Here is a 21,147-nt window from a genome sequence, read left to right on the forward strand (position 1 = left end):
CGTTTGGCCGAAAAGGCTTCTCAGATGATGAATATTAGTATGATTACGGCTACTATTGAGATTAGGGAGCCGATGGAGGAAATGGTGTTTCATAGTGTGTAGGCGTCGGGATAGTCCGAGTATCGTCGGGGTATTCCTGCTAGGCCTAGGAAGTGCTGGGGGAAGAACGTTAGGTTTACTCCTGTAAATATTACCCCGAAGTGGGCTTTTGCTCATGTTTGGTGTAGGGTAAACCCAGTGAGTAGTGGGAATCAGTGAGTAAATCCTGCTAGAATGGCAAAGACGGCGCCTATGGATAGGACGTAGTGGAAGTGGGCAACTACGTAGTACGTGTCGTGCAGGGCGATGTCTAGGGAAGAGTTTGCAAGAACGATTCCTGTTAATCCTCCGATGGTAAATAGGAAGATAAATCCTAGAGCTCATAGTATTGGGGGGGTCTCATTTGATTGTTCCTCCGTGCAGGGTGGCTAGTCAGCTAAATACTTTGATTCCGGTAGGGATGGCAATGATTATAGTGGCTGATGTAAAGTAGGCTTGGGTATCAACGTCTATTCCTACTGTAAACATGTGGTGAGCTCAGACGATGAATCCTAGGAAGCCGATGGATAGTATGGCTCAGACTATTCCCATGTAGCCGAAGGGCTCCTTTTTGCCTGAGTAGTACGTGACTACGTGTGAGATGATTCCGAACCCCGGTAGGATCAGAATATAGACTTCTGGGTGTCCGAAGAATCAGAATAGGTGTTGGTACAGGATTGGGTCTCCTCCTCCAGCGGGGTCGAAGAATGTGGTGTTTAGGTTTCAATCAGTTAGTAATATTGTAATACCGGCGGCGAGTACGGGGAGTGATAGAAGGAGTAGGATGGCGGTAATTAGTACGGATCAGACAAATAGTGGGGTTTGGTATTGTGAGAGTGCGGGGGGTTTTATGTTGATGGCTGTGGTGATAAAGTTGATGGCCCCAAGGATGGAGGAGATACCGGCTAAGTGGAGTGAGAAGATAGCCAGGTCTACTGAAGCTCCGGCGTGGGCAAGGTTACCTGCTAGGGGAGGGTAGACAGTTCAGCCTGTGCCGGCGCCAGCTTCTACAGTGGATGAGGCTAGTAGGAGGAGGAATGATGGGGGGAGGAGTCAAAAGCTTATGTTGTTTATTCGCGGGAATGCTATGTCGGGGGCACCGATTATGAGGGGGACTAATCAGTTGCCGAATCCTCCGATCATGATGGGTATGACTATAAAGAAGCTTATTACAAAGGCGTGAGCGGTAACGATTACATTGTAAATTTGGTCGTCGCCTAGGAGAGTTCCTGGTTGTCCTAGTTCTGCGCGGATTAATAGGCTGAGTGCGGTGCCGACTATTCCTGCTCATGCCCCGAAGATGAGGTACAGGGTGCCAATATCCTTATGGTTAGTGGAAAATAGTCATCGGTTGATGAAGGTGACGGGTGAGATGGCTGAGTGTTGAAGCGTTAGGCTGTAGTCCTTTTTACAGAGGTTTAATTCCTCTTCTTATCGGCTCTGTAGTGAAATTCATGTTGAGTTGCAAGCTCATCGATGCGCACTAGGGTGCGTCAGGGTCTTTGTAGGCAGAAGCCAATTGGTTTAGGCATTTAGCTGTTAACTAGAGTTTTGTGGGATCGAAGCCCATCTGTCTAGGGAGGCTTTAGCTTAATTAAAGCGTCTGACTTGCATTCAGAAGATACAGGTTAATATTCTGTAAGTCTTAATGTGCAGAAACTAAGAGGGTTTAACTCTTATTTAAGGCTTTGAAGGCCTTCGTTTTGGGGTGTTATCCTAAGTTTCTAGACAATGGCATGTATTATTGGGGACAGGGGAAGTAAGAGGATTGATAGTGAGGCAAGGACCGCAGTAGGTGTGCTTGGGGCTTTGCTAGTGTATCATTGTTTTATGTGGTTAGAGGAGTTGGGGGGAAGGGTAATTGTTGAGTGGTATGCGAGGCGTAGGTAGAAGAAGAGGCTGAGCAGTGATAGCATGGCAATTGCCATGGCTGCTGGTGTTATTTCCTGTTTAGTTAGTTCTTGGATGATAAGTCACTTTGGTATAAAGCCTGTTAATGGGGGGAGGCCTGCTAGGGATAAAAGTACTAGTATTAGGGTGGCGTTTAGCACTGGGGTTTTTGTTCATGAGGTTGTGATCATGGATAGGTTAAGGGCTTTGATTTTGTTAAGGGCTAGGAATACGGCTGATGTTATGATTGTGTATAGGTAGAAGGTAAGTAAGGCCAATTTGGGGCTGTAAACTAGGATGATGGCGATTCAGCCTAAGTGGGAGATGGACGAGAAGGCTAGGATTTTGCGTGTTTGTGTTTGGTTCAGTCCTATTCAGCCTCCTAGTGCTGTTGAGGCTAGGGCCATGGCGGTGAGTAGAGCTGGGTCAAGGGATTTGGATGTTAGTAGGAGCAGGGTTAGTGGGGGGAATTTTATGAGGGTCGAGAGTAGCAGGGCTGTTATTAGTGGCGATCCTTGTAGTACTTCTGGGAATCAGAAGTGAAATGGCACTAGGCCCAGTTTAATAGCGATTGCTGCTGTCAGTAGTAGACAGGAGGTTGGGTGGTTTATTTGTGTGATGTCTCATTGGCCGGTGACTCAGGCATTGGTTATGCTAGAGAATAGGACCAGGGCGGAAGCAGCTGCTTGGGTTAGGAAGTATTTCGTTGCGGCTTCTACTGCTCGTGGGTGGTGGGATTTGGCAATTAGGGGAATGATGGCTAGTGCGTTGATCTCCAGTCCTGTCCAGGCCAGAACTCAGTGGTTGCTGGAAATTGTGATTGTGGTGCCCAAGATGAGGCTGAAGGTTATGATTGGGGTCGCGTAAGGGTTCATTAGTAGAGGAGGGGGTTAAACCATCATTTTCGGGGTATGGGCCCGATAGCTTGATTAGCTGACTCTACTAGAAAATAATATAAGGGAAGTATGGAGAATTTTGATTTCTCTTGTGTGGGTTCAATTCCTACTTTTCTAAGGTCAACAGGAAATGAGAGGGCTGTTATACCTCTATGTTCACTTTATCATAGTGACCCTTTGTAGTTCAGGCACATTTCCTTATGTAAGGAGGTAGGCCTGCATAGCAGATAGGTATGCTGATGTGTCAGAGGCACAGAGCTAGTGTGAGGGGTAGGAAGTTTTTTCATAGTAGGTGCATTAGTTGGTCATATCGGAATCGTGGGTATGAAGCTCGGACCCATAAGAAACCAGAAGATAGTAGGAGGACTTTTGTGGCTAGGATGACGGGGAATAGTTCTGTGGGTGGCCCTAGGGCGCTTGGGTTTAGGAATATGATGGCTGTAAGTGTATTTATTAGCATAATGTTCGCATATTCAGCTAGGAAGAATAAGGCGAAGGGTCCTGCGGCGTATTCAACGTTAAACCCTGAGACTAGCTCAGATTCACCCTCTGTGAGGTCAAAAGGAGCTCGGTTTGTCTCTGCTAGGGTGGATACGTATCATATTATTGCTAGGGGTCATGAGGAGAAAATGAAGTATAGAGGCTCCTGTGCGACGGCAAAGGAGCTGAGTGTGTAGCTTCCGCTTAGTATGATTATTGATAGCAGGATTATGGCCAGTGTCACTTCGTATGAAATGGTCTGTGCTACTGCCCGTAGGGCTCCGATTAGTGCGTATTTTGAGTTCGAGGCTCAGCCTGATCATAGGACTGAGTAGACGGCTAGGCTTGACATGGCTATTAGGAAGAGAACTCCGAGGTTTAGATCTGCTAGGGGAAATGGGAGTGGTAGTGGTGCTCAAGTGGTGAGGGCTAGGACAAGGGCTAGTATTGGTATCAGAATGAATAGAAGTGGGGAAGAGGTAGAGGGTTGGATGGGCTCTTTGGTAAATAGTTTCAGTCCGTCCGCAAATGGTTGAAGTAGGCCAAAAGGCCCGACAACGTTAGGGCCTTTGCGGGATTGTATGTAGCTTAGGATTTTCCGTTCTACTAGGGTTAGGAAGGCTACGGCAATCAGGATTGGGATGATGTATAGGAGGGATATAATGAGGCAGCTTAGTGTTGTTATTTGAATCATGGGTGAAGCTAGGGAGAGGATTTGAACCTCTGGGGAAAGGGCTTAAGCCTTCTGCACTTGCCGGGCTCTGCCACTCTAGCTGGTCCTTTTCTAGGATTGAAAGTGGTGGGGGAAGGCCCTCTTCACGGTTTAGTTGGTTTCACTGCTTAGAGGGGGGGGGCGTGCTTGTGGTATTGGCCCCACTTTCCCGGTCCTTTCGTACTGGGGAGAGTGTGTCATAGATAGAAACCGACCTGGATTGCTCCGGTCTGAACTCAGATCACGTAGGACTGTTAATCGTTGAACAAACGAACCCTTAATAGCGGCTGCACCATTAGGATGTCCTGATCCAACATCGAGGTCGTAAACCCCCCTGTCGATATGGGCTCTTGAGGGGGATTGCGCTGTTATCCCTGGGGTAGCTTGGTCCATTAATCAATTATATTGGGTCTGGTCACTGTTAGCACTTTGAGGGGTAGCTCTAGGTAAAGAGGTATGGTCTTGTTTTTGGAGGATTTGTTCTCCTCCAAGGTCGCCCCAACCGAAAAATATCGACCAGGCTCTGCGATGGTAGTGGCCCCAGTGGGGTTGATTGAGGATTCGCGGTGGTCGTTGATTTTTAAGTTCCACAGGGTCTTCTCGTCTTATGTTCACATCCCCGCTTTTGCCCTGGGGATGCACTGCTGTGACTCCAGAGAGTGCACTGGCACCACTGGGGATGAACTGCAGTGAGTCCAGAGATTGCACTGGCACCACTGGGGATGCAGTGCAGTGAGTCCAGAGACTTCACTGGCACCACCGGGAATGCAGTACAGTGAGTGCAGAGAGTGCACTGGCACCACTGGGGATGCAGTGCAGTGAGTCCAGAGAGTGCACTGGCACCACTGGGGATGCACTGCAGTGAGTCCAGAGAGTGCACTGGCACCACTGGGGATGCAGTGCAGTGAGTCCAGAGAGTGCACTGGCACCACTGGGGATGCACTGCAGTGAGTCCAGAGAGTGCACTGGCACCACTGGGGATGAACTGCAGTGAGTCCAGAGATTGCACTGGCACCACTGGGGATGCAGTGCAGTGAGTCCAGAGACTTCACTGGCACAACTGGGAATGCAGTGCAGTGAGTCCAGAGAGTGCACTGGCACCACCGGGGATGCACTGCAGTGAGTCCAGAGAGTGCACTGGCACCACTGGGGATGCACTACAGTGAGTCCAGAGATTGTACCATCACCACTGGGGATGCAGTGCAGTGAGTCCAGAGAGTGCACTGGCACCACTGGGGATGCACTGCAGTGAGTCCAGAGAGTGCACTGGCACCACTGGGGATGCACTTCAGTGAGTCCAGAGAGTGCACTGACACCACTGGGGATGCAGTGCAGTGAGTCCAGAGAGTGCACTGGCACCACTGGGGATGCAGTTCAGTGAGTCCAGAGAGTGCACTGGCACCACTGGGGATGCAGTCCAGTGAGTCCAGTGAGTGCACTGGCACCACTGGGGATGCTGTGCAGTGAGTGCAGAGAGTGCACTGGCACCACCGGGGATTCACTGTAGTGAGTCCAGAGAGTGCACTGGCACCACCTGTGATGCAGTACAGTGAGTCCAGTGAGTGCACTGGCACCACTGGGGATGCAGTGCTGTGACTCCGGAGAGCGCACTGGCACCACTGGGGATGCAGTGCAGTCAGTCCAGTGAGTGCACTGACACCACTGGGGATGCACTTCAGTGACTCGAGAGAGTGCACTGGCACCACTGGCGATGCACTGCAGTGAGTCCAGAGACTGCACTGGCACCACTGGGGATGCAGTGCAGTGAGTCCAGAGAGTGCACTGGCACCACTGGGGATGCAGTGCAGTGAGTCCAGAGACTACACTGGCACCACTGGGGATGCACTGCAGTGAGTCCAGAGACTGCACTGGCACCACTGGGGATGCACTGCAGTGAGTCCAGAGAGTGCACTGGCACCACTGGGGATGCAGTGCAGTGAGTCCAGAGAGTGCACTGGCACCACTGGTGATGCAGTCCAGTGAGTCCAGTGAATGCACTGGCACCACTGGGGATGCTGTGCAGTGAGTGCAGAGAGTGCACTGGCACCACCTGTATTGCAGTACAGTGTGTCCAGTGAGTGCACTGGCACCACTGGGGATGCAGTGCTGTGACTCCGGGGAGCGCACTGGCACCACTGGGGATGCAGTGCAGTCAGTCCAGAGAGTGCACTGGCACCACTGGGGATGCAGTGCAGTGAGTGCAGAGAGTGCAATGGCAACAATGGGGATGCACTTCAGTGAGTCCAGAGAGTGCACTGGCACCACTGGGGATGCAGTGCAGTGAGTCCAGAGAGTGCACTGGCACCACTGGGGATGCCCTGCAGTGAGTCCAGAGAGTGCACTGGCACCACTGGGGATGCAGTGCAGTGAGTCCAGAGAGTGCACTGGCACCACTGGGGATGCACTGCAGTGAGTCCAGCGTGTGCACTGGCACCACTGTGGATGCAGTACAGTGAGTCCAGAGAGAGCACTGGCACCACTGGGGATGCACTACAGTGAGTCCAGAGAGTGCACTGGCACCACTGGGGATGCAGTGCAGTGAGTGCAGAGAGTGCACTGGCACCACTGGGGATGGGTTTCAAGCCAACCGCATTAACCGCTCATGCTTCTTTCTTATGAGACGTTAGTAAACCAATTACATAGCCTTGTCAAGACTAAATCACAGGTAAAAATCCTGTACATCTCATGTGGCCAACCACTCCCAACTAGGATTCCAAGACGCCTCATCACCCATCATAGAAGAACTCGTTGAATTCCACGACCACGCCCTAATCGTTGCCCTAGCTATCTGCAGCCTAGTTCTCTACCTTTTAGCCCACATACTAACAGAAAAACTCTCGTCCAATGCTGTAGACGCCCAAGAAGTAGAGCTGATCTGGACAATCCTACCTGCTATCGTCCTGGTACTCCTCGCCCTCCCATCCCTACAAATCCTCTACATAATGGACAAAATCGATGAACCAGACCTCACCCTAAAAGCCATCGACCACCAATGATACTGAAGCTACGAATACACAGACTTCAAAGACCTATCATTCGACTCCTACATAGTGCCCACCCCAGACTTACCCAACGGCCACTTCCGACTGCTAGAAGTTGACCACCGCGTAGTTATCCCAATAGAATCCCCCATCCGCGTGATCATTACTGCAGGAGACGTACTCCACTCCTGAGCAGTCCCAACGCTCGGAGTTAAAACAGACGCAATCCCAGGCCGACTAAACCAAACTTCATTCATTACCACCCGGCCTGGGATTTTTTACGGACAATGCTCAGAAATTTGCGGGGCTAATCACAGCTACATACCCATTGTAGTAGAATCAACCCCACTCCCACATTTCGAGGCCTGATCGTCCCTTCTATCATCATCCTAATCATTAAGAAGCTATGCAACAGCACTAGCCTTTTAAGCTAGCCAAAGAGGGACTTCCCCCTCCTTAATGATATGCCACAGCTTAACCCCGCACCATGATTTTCAATCATAATTATAACCTGATTAACCCTAGCACTCCTCATCCAACCAAAACTACTAGCCTTCACCACAACCAACCCCCCATCAAATAAGACCTCCCTCACTACCAAACCCACACCATGATCCTGACCATGAACCTAAGCTTCTTTGACCAATTTTCCAGCCCCAATCTATTTGGCATCCCCTTAATCCTACTATCCCTACTCTTCCCAGCCCTACTATTCCCGTCCCCAAACAACCGATGAATCAACAACCGCCTTTCTACTATCCAAACATGACTCCTTCACCTAATCACAAAACAACTAATAGTCCCACTCAACAAAAATGGCCACAAATGAGCCATAATATTTACATCCCTAATAATCATACTTCTTACAATCAACCTTCTAGGCCTCCTTCCATATACATTCACCCCAACCACCCAACTATCTATGAACATAGCCCTAGCCTTCCCACTATGGCTCGCCACACTACTAACAGGCCTACGAAACCAACCATCAGCCTCTTTAGCCCACCTATTACCCGAAGGTACCCCTACACCCCTAATCCCCGCACTAATCCTGATCGAAACAACCAGCCTACTAATCCGCCCCCTAGCCCTCGGAGTCCGCCTTACAGCCAACCTTACAGCAGGACACTTACTCATCCAACTCATCTCTACAGCCTCCATTGCATTAATACCCACCCTTCCTGCAGTATCCATCCTAACAATAATCATCCTACTACTCCTAACCATCCTAGAAGTAGCAGTAGCCATAATCCAGGCCTACGTCTTCGTGCTCCTTCTAAGCCTATACTTACAAGAAAACATCTAATGGCACACCAAGCACACTCATACCACATAGTTGACCCAAGCCCTTGACCAATCTTCGGGGCAGCCGCCGCCCTACTCACAACCTCAGGATTAATCATGTGATTCCACTACAACTCATCCATACTACTAACCCTAGGCCTCATCTCAATACTCCTAGTAATACTCCAATGATGACGAGACATTGTACGAGAAAGCACCTTCCAAGGCCATCACACTCCCACAGTCCAAAAAGGCCTACGATACGGCATAATCCTTTTCATCACATCCGAAGCATTCTTCTTCTTAGGGTTCTTCTGAGCGTTCTTCCACTCGAGCCTGGCCCCAACCCCAGAACTAGGAGGCCAATGACCCCCAACAGGAATTAAACCACTCAACCCGATAGAAGTCCCCCTACTAAACACAGCCATCCTACTAGCCTCAGGCGTTACCGTAACGTGAGCCCATCACAGCATCACAGAAGGAAACCGAAAACATGCCATCCACGCCCTAACCCTAACGATCCTCTTGGGATTCTACTTCACAGCCCTACAAGCAATAGAATACCACGAAGCCCCATTCTCAATCGCCGATAGCGTCTACGGATCTACCTTCTTCGTTGCCACTGGATTCCACGGACTCCACGTAATCATCGGATCCTCCTTCCTGACCGTCTGCCTCTTCCGACTGATCAAGTTCCACTTTACATCAGACCACCACTTCGGATTCGAGGCAGCAGCCTGATACTGACACTTCGTAGACGTCATCTGACTATTCCTCTACATAACCATCTACTGATGAGGATCTTGCTCTTCTAGTATATTAATTACAATTGACTTCCAATCTCTAGAATCTGGTATAAACCCAGAGGAGAGCAATGAACGCACTCATGTTCATATTCGCCCTATCATCAATCCTAAGCGCCGCCCTAACCGCATTAAACTTCTGACTCGCCCAAATAAACCCCGACTCAGAGAAACTCTCACCGTACGAATGTGGATTCGACCCACTTGGATCTGCTCGATTACCATTCTCAGTCCGATTCTTCCTCAGTAGCCATCCTGTTCGTCCTATTCGACCTAGAAATCGCCCTCCTACTCCCCCTGCCATGAGCCGTCCAACTCCAATCCCCCCTAATGACCCTCACCTGAACTGTAGTGATCCTCCTTCTCCTAACACTCGGACTGGCCTACGAGTGAATTCAAGGGGGCCTAGAATGAGCAGAATAACAGAAAGTTAGTCTAACCAAAAAGATAGCTGGTTTCGACCCAGCAGATTACAGCCAACCCTGTAACTTTCTTATGTCGCCCCTACATTTAAGCTTCTACTCAGCCTTCATTTTCAGCGGACTAGGGCTAGCCTTCCACCGAACCCACCTAGTATCCGCCCTACTATGCCTTGAAAGCATAATATTATCGATATTCGTAGGCCTATCAATATGATCCATCGAAAACCAAGTCTCCTCATTCACCATGGTACCAATTCTCATGCTAACCTTCTCAGCGTGTGAGGCGGGCACAGGCCTGGCCATCCTAGTAGCCTCCACCCGCACACATGGCTCCGACCATCTACACAACCTAAACCTCCTGCAATGCTAAAAATCATCCTACCCACAATCATACTTCTTCCAACAGCCCTGCTGTCTCCACCAAAATTTCTATGGACTAACACCACCTTATACAGCCTCCTAATCGCTGCCCTAAGCCTACAGTGATTAATCCCAACCTACTACCCCTACAAATTTTTATCCAACTGAACAGGAATTGACCAAATCTCATCCCCCCTCCTAGTACTATCCTGCTGACTACTCCCACTCATAATCATAGCAAGCCAAAACCACCTGCAACAAGAACCCCTACAACGCAAACGAATCTTTATCTCAACCTTAGTCGCAGTCCAGCCATTCATCCTACTAGCCTTTTCCACCACAGAACTAGCACTATTTTACATCTCATTTGAAGCAACCCTCATTCCCACCCTAATCTTAATCACCCGATGGGGGAACCAACCAGAACGCCTAAGCGCTGGCATCTACCTGCTATTCTACACGCCAGTAAGCTCTCTACCCCTGCTAATCACAATCATACACCTATACGTGAAAATTGGCACCCTGCACCTGCCAACCCTACAACTAACCCACCCAACCCTATCCACCTCATGGACAGGAATACTATCAGGTCTAGCACTGCTCATAGCATTCATAGTAAAAGCCCCACTATACGGCCTACACCTCTGACTGCTAAAAGCCCACGTAGAAGCACCCATCGCAGGCTCAATACTCCTCGCCGCCCTACTACTAAAGCTAGGAGGATATGGAATTATACGAGTCACTCTATTTATGGGCCCACTGTCCAACCTCTTGCACTACCCCTTCCTAACCCTGGCCCTATGAGGCGCCCTAATGACTAGCTCAATCTGCCTACGACAGACAGACCTAAAATCACTAATCGCTTATTCATCCGTTAGCCACATAGGCCTAGTTATCGCCGCAGGAATAATCCAAACCCACTGATCATTCTCAGGGGCAATGATCCTAATAATTTCCCATGGACTAACTTCCTCCATACTATTCTGCCTAGCCAACACAAACTATGAACGTACGCACAGCCGAATTCTACTACTCACACGAGGCCTACAACCTCTCCTACCACTCATAGCTACCTGATGATTGCTGGCCAATCTAACAAACATAGCCTTACCCCCAACAACAAACCTCATAGCAGAGCTAACCATTATAATCACCTTATTCAACTGATCTGCCTTCACGATCATCCTAACAGGAATCGCAACCCTACTAACCGCCTCCTACACCTTATTCATACTACTAATGACCCAACGAGGCTCAATCCCCTCCCACATCACATCTATGCAAAACTCAACCACGCGAGAACACCCGCTCATAACACTCCACATTATCCCAATATTCCTCCTAATCCTCAAACCCGAACTGATCTCCGGAATCCCCTCATGCAAGTATAGTTTAAACCAAACATTAGACTGTGATTCTAAGAATAGAAGTTCAAACCTTCTTACCTGCCGAGGGGAGGGTTTAACCAACAAGAGCTGCTAACTCTTACATCTGAGCCTAAAACCTCAGCCCCCTTACTTTTAAAGGATAACAGCAATCCACTGGTCTTAGGAACCACCCATCTTGGTGCAAATCCAAGTAAAAGTAGTGAACCCCACACTACTAATCAACTCCCTCACACTACTCACGCTGACAATCCTCCTAACCCCAATCATCCTGCCATTTCTATTTAAAAACTTTAAAAACACCCCACAAGCCACCACCCGCGCTGTTAAAACCGCATTCCTAATTAGCCTAGCCCCTACAACCGCATTCATCTACTCGGGAGTAGAATCTGTCACCTGCCACTGGGAGTGAAAATTCATTATAAACTTTAAAATCCCCCTGAGCCTAAAAATAGACCAATACTCAATAACATTTCTTCCAATCGCCCTATTTGTAACATGATCAATCCTACAATTCGCCATATGATACATGGCCTCAGAGCCATACGTAACAAAATTTTTCACCTACCTACTGACATTCCTAGTCGCCATACTCCTCCTAACAACCGCAAACAACATATTCCTCCTATTCGTAGGCTGGGAAGGAGTACGAATCATGTCCTTCCTTCTCATCGGCTGATGACAAGGCCGAGCAGATGCCAACACCGCCGCCCTACGAGCCGTAATCTACAACCGAATCGGAGACATCGGACTGATCCTGAGCATAGCATGACTAGCTTCAACATTCAACACCTGAGAGATCCAACAAGCCGTACACCCCCACCAAACCCCAATCCTCCCCCTCATAGGATTAATCCTCGCAGCCGCAGGAAAATCCGCCCAATTTGGACTCCACCCATGACTGCCCGCAGCAATAGAAGGCCCCACCCCAGTATCAGCCCTACTGCACTCCAGTACCATAGTAGTAGCCGGAATCTTCCTGCTCATCCGCATGCACCCCCTGCTAGCCACCAACCAGACAGCCCTAACTGCCTGCCTATGCCTAGGTGCTCTATCAACCCTATTCGCTGCCACATGCGCCCTAACCCAAAATGACATCAAAAAAATCATTGCTTTCTCAACATCCAGCCAACTAGGACTAATAATAGTCACTATCGGACTAAACCTCCCACAACTAGCCTTCCTACACATCTCAACCCATGCCTTCTTTAAAGCCATACTATTCCTATGCTCAGGGTCTATCATCCACAACCTAAACGGAGAACAAGATATCCGAAAGATAGGAGGCCTACAGAAAATACTCCCAGTCACTACTTCCTGCCTAACCATCGGAAACCTGGCGCTGATAGGAACCCCATTCCTAGCCGGATTCTACTCAAAAGACCTCATCATCGAAAGCTTAAACACATCATACCTAAATACTTGAGCCCTACTCCTAACCCTTATAGCCACAGCATTCACCGCAACCTACAGCATCCGCATAACCATCCTAGTCCAAGCTGGACAAACCCGAATCCCCCCAATAGTATCAATAAACGAAAACAACCCACTAATCACCGCCCCCCTAACCCGACTCGCCCTAGGCAGCATTACAGCAGGAATAATCATTACCTCTTTCATCACACCAACCAAAACCCCCCCAATAACCATACCCCTTATCACCAAAACCGCTGCCATCCTCATAACAATCCTAGGAATCATCCTAGGCCCCTCATGTACAGGGCCACACCCCTCTAACAGCGCAAGCTTACATAGAAACATTATTAACAGACCTAGACAGATACAAAAACCCCTACAAGACCACGTATTAACTAACCCTGTTAACCCGACTCAGGAGCGCCTATAAGAGCGATTAAAATCTGTGAAAAGAACTCGGCAAATTAATAAGGCCCGACTGTTTACCAAAAACATAGCCTTCAGCAAATTAAACAAGTATTGAAGGTGATGCCTGCCCGGTGACTTAGGTTTAACGGCCGCGGTATCCTAACCGTGCAAAGGTAGCGCAATCAATTGTCCCATAAATCGAGACTTGTATGAATGGCTAAACGAGGTCTTAACTGTCTCTCACAGATAATCAGTGAAATTGATCTCCCCGTGCAAAAGCGGGGATGTGAACATAAGACGAGAAGACCCTGTGGAACTTAAAAATCAACGACCACCGCGAATCCTCAATCAACCCCACTGGGGCCACTACCATCGCAGAGCCTGGTCGATATTTTTCGGTTGGGGCGACCTTGGAGGAGAACAAATCCTCCAAAAACAAGACCATACCTCTTTACCTAGAGCTACCCCTCAAAGTGCTAACAGTGACCAGACCCAATATAATTGATTAATGGACCAAGCTACCCCAGGGATAACAGCGCAATCCCCCTCAAGAGCCCATATCGACAGGGGGGTTTACGACCTCGATGTTGGATCAGGACATCCTAATGGTGCAGCCGCTATTAAGGGTTCGTTTGTTCAACGATTAACAGTCCTACGTGATCTGAGTTCAGACCGGAGCAATCCAGGTCGGTTTCTATCTATGACACACTCTCCCCAGTACGAAAGGACCGGGAAAGTGGGGCCAATACCACAAGCACGCCCCCCCCCCTCTAAGCAGTGAAACCAACTAAACCGTGAAGAGGGCCTTCCCCCACCACTTTCAATCCTAGAAAAGGACCAGCTAGAGTGGCAGAGCCCGGCAAGTGCAGAAGGCTTAAGCCCTTTCCCCAGAGGTTCAAATCCTCTCCCTAGCTTCACCCATGATTCAAATAACAACACTAAGCTGCCTCGTTATATCCCTCCTATACATCATCCCAATCCTGATTGCCGTAGCCTTCCTAACCCTAGTAGAACGGAAAATCCTAAGCTACATACAATCCCGCAAAGGCCCTAACGTTGTCGGGCCTTTTGGCCTACTTCAACCATTTGCGGACGGACTGAAACTATTTACCAAAGAGCCCATCCGACCCTCTACCTCTTCCCCACTTCTATTCATTCTGATACCAATACTAGCCCTTGTCCTAGCCCTCACCACTTGAGCACCACTACCACTCCCATTTCCCCTAGCAGATCTAAACCTCGGAGTTCTCTTCCTAATAGCCATGTCAAGCCTAGCCGTCTACTCAGTCCTATGATCAGGCTGAGCCTCGAACTCAAAATACGCACTAATCGGAGCCCTACGGGCAGTAGCACAGACCATTTCATACGAAGTGACACTGGCCATAATCCTGCTATCAATAATCATACTAAGCGGAAGCTACACACTCAGCTCCTTTGCCGTCGCACAGGAGCCTCTATACTTCATTTTCTCCTCATGACCCCTAGCAATAATATGATACGTATCCACCCTAGCAGAGACAAACCGAGCTCCTTTTGACCTCACAGAGGGTGAATCTGAGCTAGTCTCAGGGTTTAACGTTGAATACGCCGCAGGACCCTTCGCCTTATTCTTCCTAGCTGAATATGCGAACATTATGCTAATAAATACACTTACAGCCATCATATTCCTAAACCCAAGCGCCCTAGGGCCACCCACAGAACTATTCCCCGTCATCCTAGCCACAAAAGTCCTCCTACTATCTTCTGGTTTCTTATGGGTCCGAGCTTCATACCCACGATTCCGATATGACCAACTAATGCACCTACTATGAAAAAACTTCCTACCCCTCACACTAGCTCTGTGCCTCTGACACATCAGCATACCTATCTGCTATGCAGGCCTACCTCCTTACATAAGGAAATGTGCCTGAACTACAAAGGGTCACTATGATAAAGTGAACATAGAGGTATAACAGCCCTCTCATTTCCTGTTGACCTTAGAAAAGTAGGAATTGAACCCACACAAGAGAAATCAAAATTCTCCATACTTCCCTTATATTATTTTCTAGTAGAGTCAGCTAATCAAGCTATCGGGCCCATACCCCGAAAATGATGGTTTAACCCCCTCCTCTACTAATGAACCCTTACGCGACCCCAATCATAACCTTCAGCCTCATCTTGGGCACCACAATCACAATTTCCAGCAACCACTGAGTTCTGGCCTGGACAGGACTGGAGATCAACGCACTAGCCATCATTCCCCTAATTGCCAAATCCCACCACCCACGAGCAGTAGAAGCCGCAACGAAATACTTCCTAACCCAAGCAGCTGCTTCCGCCCTGGTCCTATTCTCTAGCATAACCAATGCCTGAGTCACCGGCCAATGAGACATCACACAAATAAACCACCCAACCTCCTGTCTACTACTGACAGCAGCAATCGCTATTAAACTGGGCCTAGTGCCATTTCACTTCTGATTCCCAGAAGTACTACAAGGATCGCCACTAATAACAGCCCTGCTACTCTCGACCCTCATAAAATTCCCCCCACTAACCCTGCTCCTACTAACATCCAAATCCCTCGACCCAGCTCTACTCACCGCCATGGCCCTAGCCTCAACAGCACTAGGAGGCTGAATAGGACTGAACCAAACACAAACACGCAAAATCCTAGCCTTCTCGTCCATCTCCCACTTAGGCTGAATCGCCATCATCCTAGTTTACAGCCCCAAATTGGCCTTACTTACCTTCTACCTATACACAATCATAACATCAGCCGTATTCCTAGCCCTTAACAAAATCAAAGCCCTTAACCTATCCATGATCACAACCTCATGAACAAAAACCCCAGTGCTAAACGCCACCCTAATACTAGTACTTTTATCCCTAGCAGGCCTCCCCCCATTAACAGGCTTTATACCAAAGTGACTTATCATCCAAGAACTAACTAAACAGGAAATAACACCAGCAGCCATGGCAATTGCCATGCTATCACTGCTCAGCCTCTTCTTCTACCTACGCCTCGCATACCACTCAACAATTACCCTTCCCCCCAACTCCTCTAACCACATAAAACAATGATACACTAGCAAAGCCCCAAGCACACCTACTGCGGTCCTTGCCTCACTATCAATCCTCTTACTTCCCCTGTCCCCAATAATACATGCCATTGTCTAGAAACTTAGGATAACACCCCAAACCGAAGGCCTTCAAAGCCTTAAATAAGAGTTAAACCCTCTTAGTTTCTGCACATTAAGACTTACAGAATATTAACCTGTATCTTCTGAATGCAAGTCAGACGCTTTAATTAAGCTAAAGCCTCCCTAGACAGATGGGCTTCGATCCCACAAAACTCTAGTTAACAGCTAAATGCCTAAACCAATTGGCTTCTGCCTACAAAGACCCTGACGCACCCTAGTGCGCATCGATGAGCTTGCAACTCAACATGAATTTCACTACAGAGCCGATAAGAAGAGGAATTAAACCTCTGTAAAAAGGACTACAGCCTAACGCTTCAACACTCAGCCATCTTACCCGTCACCTTCATCAACCGATGACTATTTTCCACTAACCATAAGGATATTGGCACCCTGTACCTCATCTTCGGGGCATGAGCAGGAATAGTCGGCACCGCACTCAGCCTATTAATCCGCGCAGAACTAGGACAACCAGGAACTCTCCTAGGCGACGACCAAATTTACAATGTAATCGTTACCGCTCACGCCTTTGTAATAAGCTTCTTTATAGTCATACCCATCATGATCGGAGGATTCGGCAACTGATTAGTCCCCCTCATAATCGGTGCCCCCGACATAGCATTCCCGCGAATAAACAACATAAGCTTTTGACTCCTCCCCCCATCGTTCCTCCTCCTACTAGCCTCATCCACTGTAGAAGCTGGCGCCGGCACAGGCTGAACTGTCTACCCTCCCCTAGCAGGTAACCTTGCCCACGCCGGAGCTTCAGTAGACCTGGCTATCTTCTCACTCCACTTAGCCGGTATCTCCTCCATCCTTGGGGCCATCAACTTTATCACCACAGCCATCAACATAAAACCCCCCGCACTCTCACAATACCAAACCCCACTATTTGTCTGATCCGTACTAATTACCGCCATCCTACTCCTTCTATCACTCCCCGTACTCGCCGCCGGTATTACAATATTACTAACTGATCGAAACCTAAACACCACATTCTTCGACCCCGCTGGAGGAGGAGACCCAATCCTGTACCAACACCTATTCTGATTCTTCGGACACCCAGAAGTCTATATTCTGATCCTACCGGGGTTCGGAATCATCTCACACGTAGTCACGTACTACTCAGGCAAAAAGGAGCCCTTCGGCTACATGGGAATAGTCTGAGCCATACTATCCATCGGCTTCCTAGGATTCATCGTCTGAGCTCACCACATGTTTACAGTAGGAATAGACGTTGATACCCGAGCCTACTTTACATCAGCCACTATAATCATTGCCATCCCTACCGGAATCAAAGTATTTAGCTGACTAGCCACCCTGCACGGAGGAACAATCAAATGAGACCCCCCCAATACTATGAGCTCTAGGATTTATCTTCCTATTTACCATCGGAGGATTAACAGGAATCGTTCTTGCAAACTCTTCCCTAGACATCGCCCTGCACGACACGTACTACGTAGTTGCCCACTTCCACTACGTCCTATCCATAGGCGCCGTCTTTGCCATTCTAGCAGGATTTACTCACTGATTCCCACTACTCACTGGGTTTACCCTACACCAAACATGAGCAAAAGCCCACTTCGGGGTAATATTTACAGGAGTAAACCTAACGTTCTTCCCCCAGCACTTCCTAGGCCTAGCAGGAATACCCCGACGATACTCGGACTATCCCGACGCCTACACACTATGAAACACCATTTCCTCCATCGGCTCCCTAATCTCAATAGTAGCCGTAATCATACTAATATTCATCATCTGAGAAGCCTTTTCGGCCAAACGAAAAGTCCTACAACCAGAACTAACTACCACAAACGTTGAATGAATCCACGGCTGCCCTCCCCCATACCATACTTTCGAGGAACCGGCCTTCGTCCAAGTACAAGAAAGGAAGGAATCGAACCCTCACATGCTGGTTTCAAGCCAACTGCATTCACCGCTCATGCTTCTTTCTTATGAGACGTTAGTAAACCAATTACATAGCCTTGTCAAGACTAAATCACAGGTAAAAATCCTGTACATCTCATGTGGCCAACCACTCCCAACTAGGATTCCAAGACGCCTCATCACCCATCATAGAAGAACTCGTTGAATTCCACGACCACGCCCTAATCGTTGCCCTAGCTATCTGCAGCCTAGTTCTCTACCTTTTAGCCCACATACTAACAGAAAAACTCTCGTCCAATGCTGTAGACGCCCAAGAAGTAGAGCTGATCTGGACAATCCTACCTGCTATCGTCCTGGTACTCCTCGCCCTCCCATCCCTACAAATCCTCTACATAATGGACAAAATCGATGAACCAGACCTCACCCTAAAAGCCATCGACCACCAATGATACTGAAGCTACGAATACACAGACTTCAAAGACCTATCATTCGACTCCTACATAGTGCCCACCCCAGACTTACCCAACGGCCACTTCCGACTGCTAGAAGTTGACCACCGCGTAGTTATCCCAATAGAATCCCCCATCCGCGTGATCATTACTGCAGGAGACGTACTCCACTCCTGAGCAGTCCCAACGCTCGGAGTTAAAACAGACGCAATCCCAGGCCGACTAAACCAAACTTCATTCATTACCACCCGGCCTGGGACTTTTTACGGACAATGCTCAGAAATTTGCGGGGCTAATCACAGCTACATACCCATTGTAGTAGAATCAACCCCACTCCCACATTTCGAGGCCTGATCGTCCCTTCTATCATCATCCTAATCATTAAGAAGCTATGCAACAGCACTAGCCTTTTAAGCTAGCCAAAGAGGGACTTCCCCCTCCTTAATGATATGCCACAGCTTAACCCCACACCATGATTTTCAATCATAATTATAACCTGATTAACCCTAGCACTCCTCATCCAACCAAAACTACTAGCCTTCACCACAACCAACCCCCCATCAAATAAGACCTCCCTCACTACCAAACCCACACCATGATCCTGACCATGAACCTAAGCTTCTTTGACCAATTTTCCAGCCCCAATCTATTTGGCATCCCCTTAATCCTACTATCCCTACTCTTCCCAGCCCTACTATTCCCGTCCCCAAACAACCGATGAATCAACAACCGCCTTTCTACTATCCAAACATGACTCCTTCACCTAATCACAAAACAACTAATAGTCCCACTCAACAAAAATGGCCACAAATGAGCCATAATATTTACATCCCTAATAATCATACTTCTTACAATCAACCTTCTAGGCCTCCTTCCATATACATTCACCCCAACCACCCAACTATCTATGAACATAGCCCTAGCCTTCCCACTATGGCTCGCCACACTACTAACAGGCCTACGAAACCAACCATCAGCCTCTTTAGCCCACCTATTACCCGAAGGTACCCCTACACCCCTAATCCCCGCACTAATCCTGATCGAAACAACCAGCCTACTAATCCGCCCCCTAGCCCTCGGAGTCCGCCTTACAGCCAACCTTACAGCAGGACACTTACTCATCCAACTCATCTCTACAGCCTCCATTGCATTAATACCCACCCTTCCTGCAGTATCCATCCTAACAATAATCATCCTACTACTCCTAACCATCCTAGAAGTAGCAGTAGCCATAATCCAGGCCTACGTCTTCGTGCTCCTTCTAAGCCTATACTTACAAGAAAACATCTAATGGCACACCAAGCACACTCATACCACATAGTTGACCCAAGCCCTTGACCAATCTTCGGGGCAGCCGCCGCCCTACTCACAACCTCAGGATTAATCATGTGATTCCACTACAACTCATCCATACTACTAACCCTAGGCCTCATCTCAATACTCCTAGTAATACTCCAATGATGACGAGACATTGTACGAGAAAGCACCTTCCAAGGCCATCACACTCCCACAGTCCAAAAAGGCCTACGATACGGCATAATCCTTTTCATCACATCCGAAGCATTCTTCTTCTTAGGGTTCTTCTGAGCGTTCTTCCACTCGAGCCTGGCCCCAACCCCAGAACTAGGAGGCCAATGACCCCCAACAGGAATTAAACCACTCAACCCGATAGAAGTCCCCCTACTAAACACAGCCATCCTACTAGCCTCAGGCGTTACCGTAACGTGAGCCCATCACAGCATCACAGAAGGAAACCGAAAACACGCCATCCACGCCCTAACCCTAACGATCCTCTTGGGATTCTACTTCACAGCCCTACAAGCAATAGAATACCACGAAGCCCCATTCTCAATCGCCGATAGCGTCTACGGATCTACCTTCTTCGTTGCCACTGGATTCCACGGACTCCACGTAATCATCGGATCCTCCTTCCTGACCGTCTGCCTCTTCCGACTGATCAAGTTCCACTTTACATCAGACCACCACTTCGGATTCGAGGCAGCAGCCTGATACTGACACTTCGTAGACGTCATCTGACTATTCCTCTACATAACCATCTACTGATGAGGATCTTGCTCTTCTAGTATATTAATTACAATTGACTTCCAATCTCTAGAATCTGGTATAAACCCAGAGGAGAGCAATGAACGCACTCATGTTCATATTCGCCCTATCATCAATCCTAAGCGCCGCCCTAACCGCATTAAACTTCTGACTCGCCCAAATAAACCCCGACTCAGAGAAACTCTCACCGTACGAATGTGGATTCGACCCACTTGGATCTGCTCGATTACCATTCTCAGTCCGATTCTTCCTCAGTAGCCATCCTGTTTGTCCTATTCGACCTAGAAATCGCCCTCCTACTCCCCCTGCCATGAGCCGTCCAACTCCAATCCCCCCTAATGACCCTCACCTGAACTGTAGTGATCCTCCTTCTCCTAACACTCGGACTGGCCTACGAGTGAATTCAAGGGGGCCTAGAATGAGCAGAATAACAGAAAGTTAGTCTAACCAAAAAGA

General features: G+C 48.6%; 1 long non-coding RNA gene across 1 annotated transcript; it reads left to right on the forward strand.

Moving 5' to 3' along the window:
• Nucleotides 1-432: 432 nt before the first annotated feature.
• Nucleotides 433-18,248, forward strand: LOC308186833. Its single transcript, XR_013944325.1, has 2 exons — nt 433-493; nt 17,517-18,248. It is a non-coding gene; the product is annotated as an uncharacterized lncRNA (long non-coding RNA).
• Nucleotides 18,249-21,147: the final 2,899 nt, after the last annotated feature.

Source organism: Anser brachyrhynchus, assembly GCF_964034855.1.
Source record: "Anser brachyrhynchus genome assembly, contig: SCAFFOLD_198, whole genome shotgun sequence".
In the NCBI taxonomy this organism is placed as follows: domain Eukaryota; kingdom Metazoa; phylum Chordata; class Aves; order Anseriformes; family Anatidae; genus Anser; species Anser brachyrhynchus.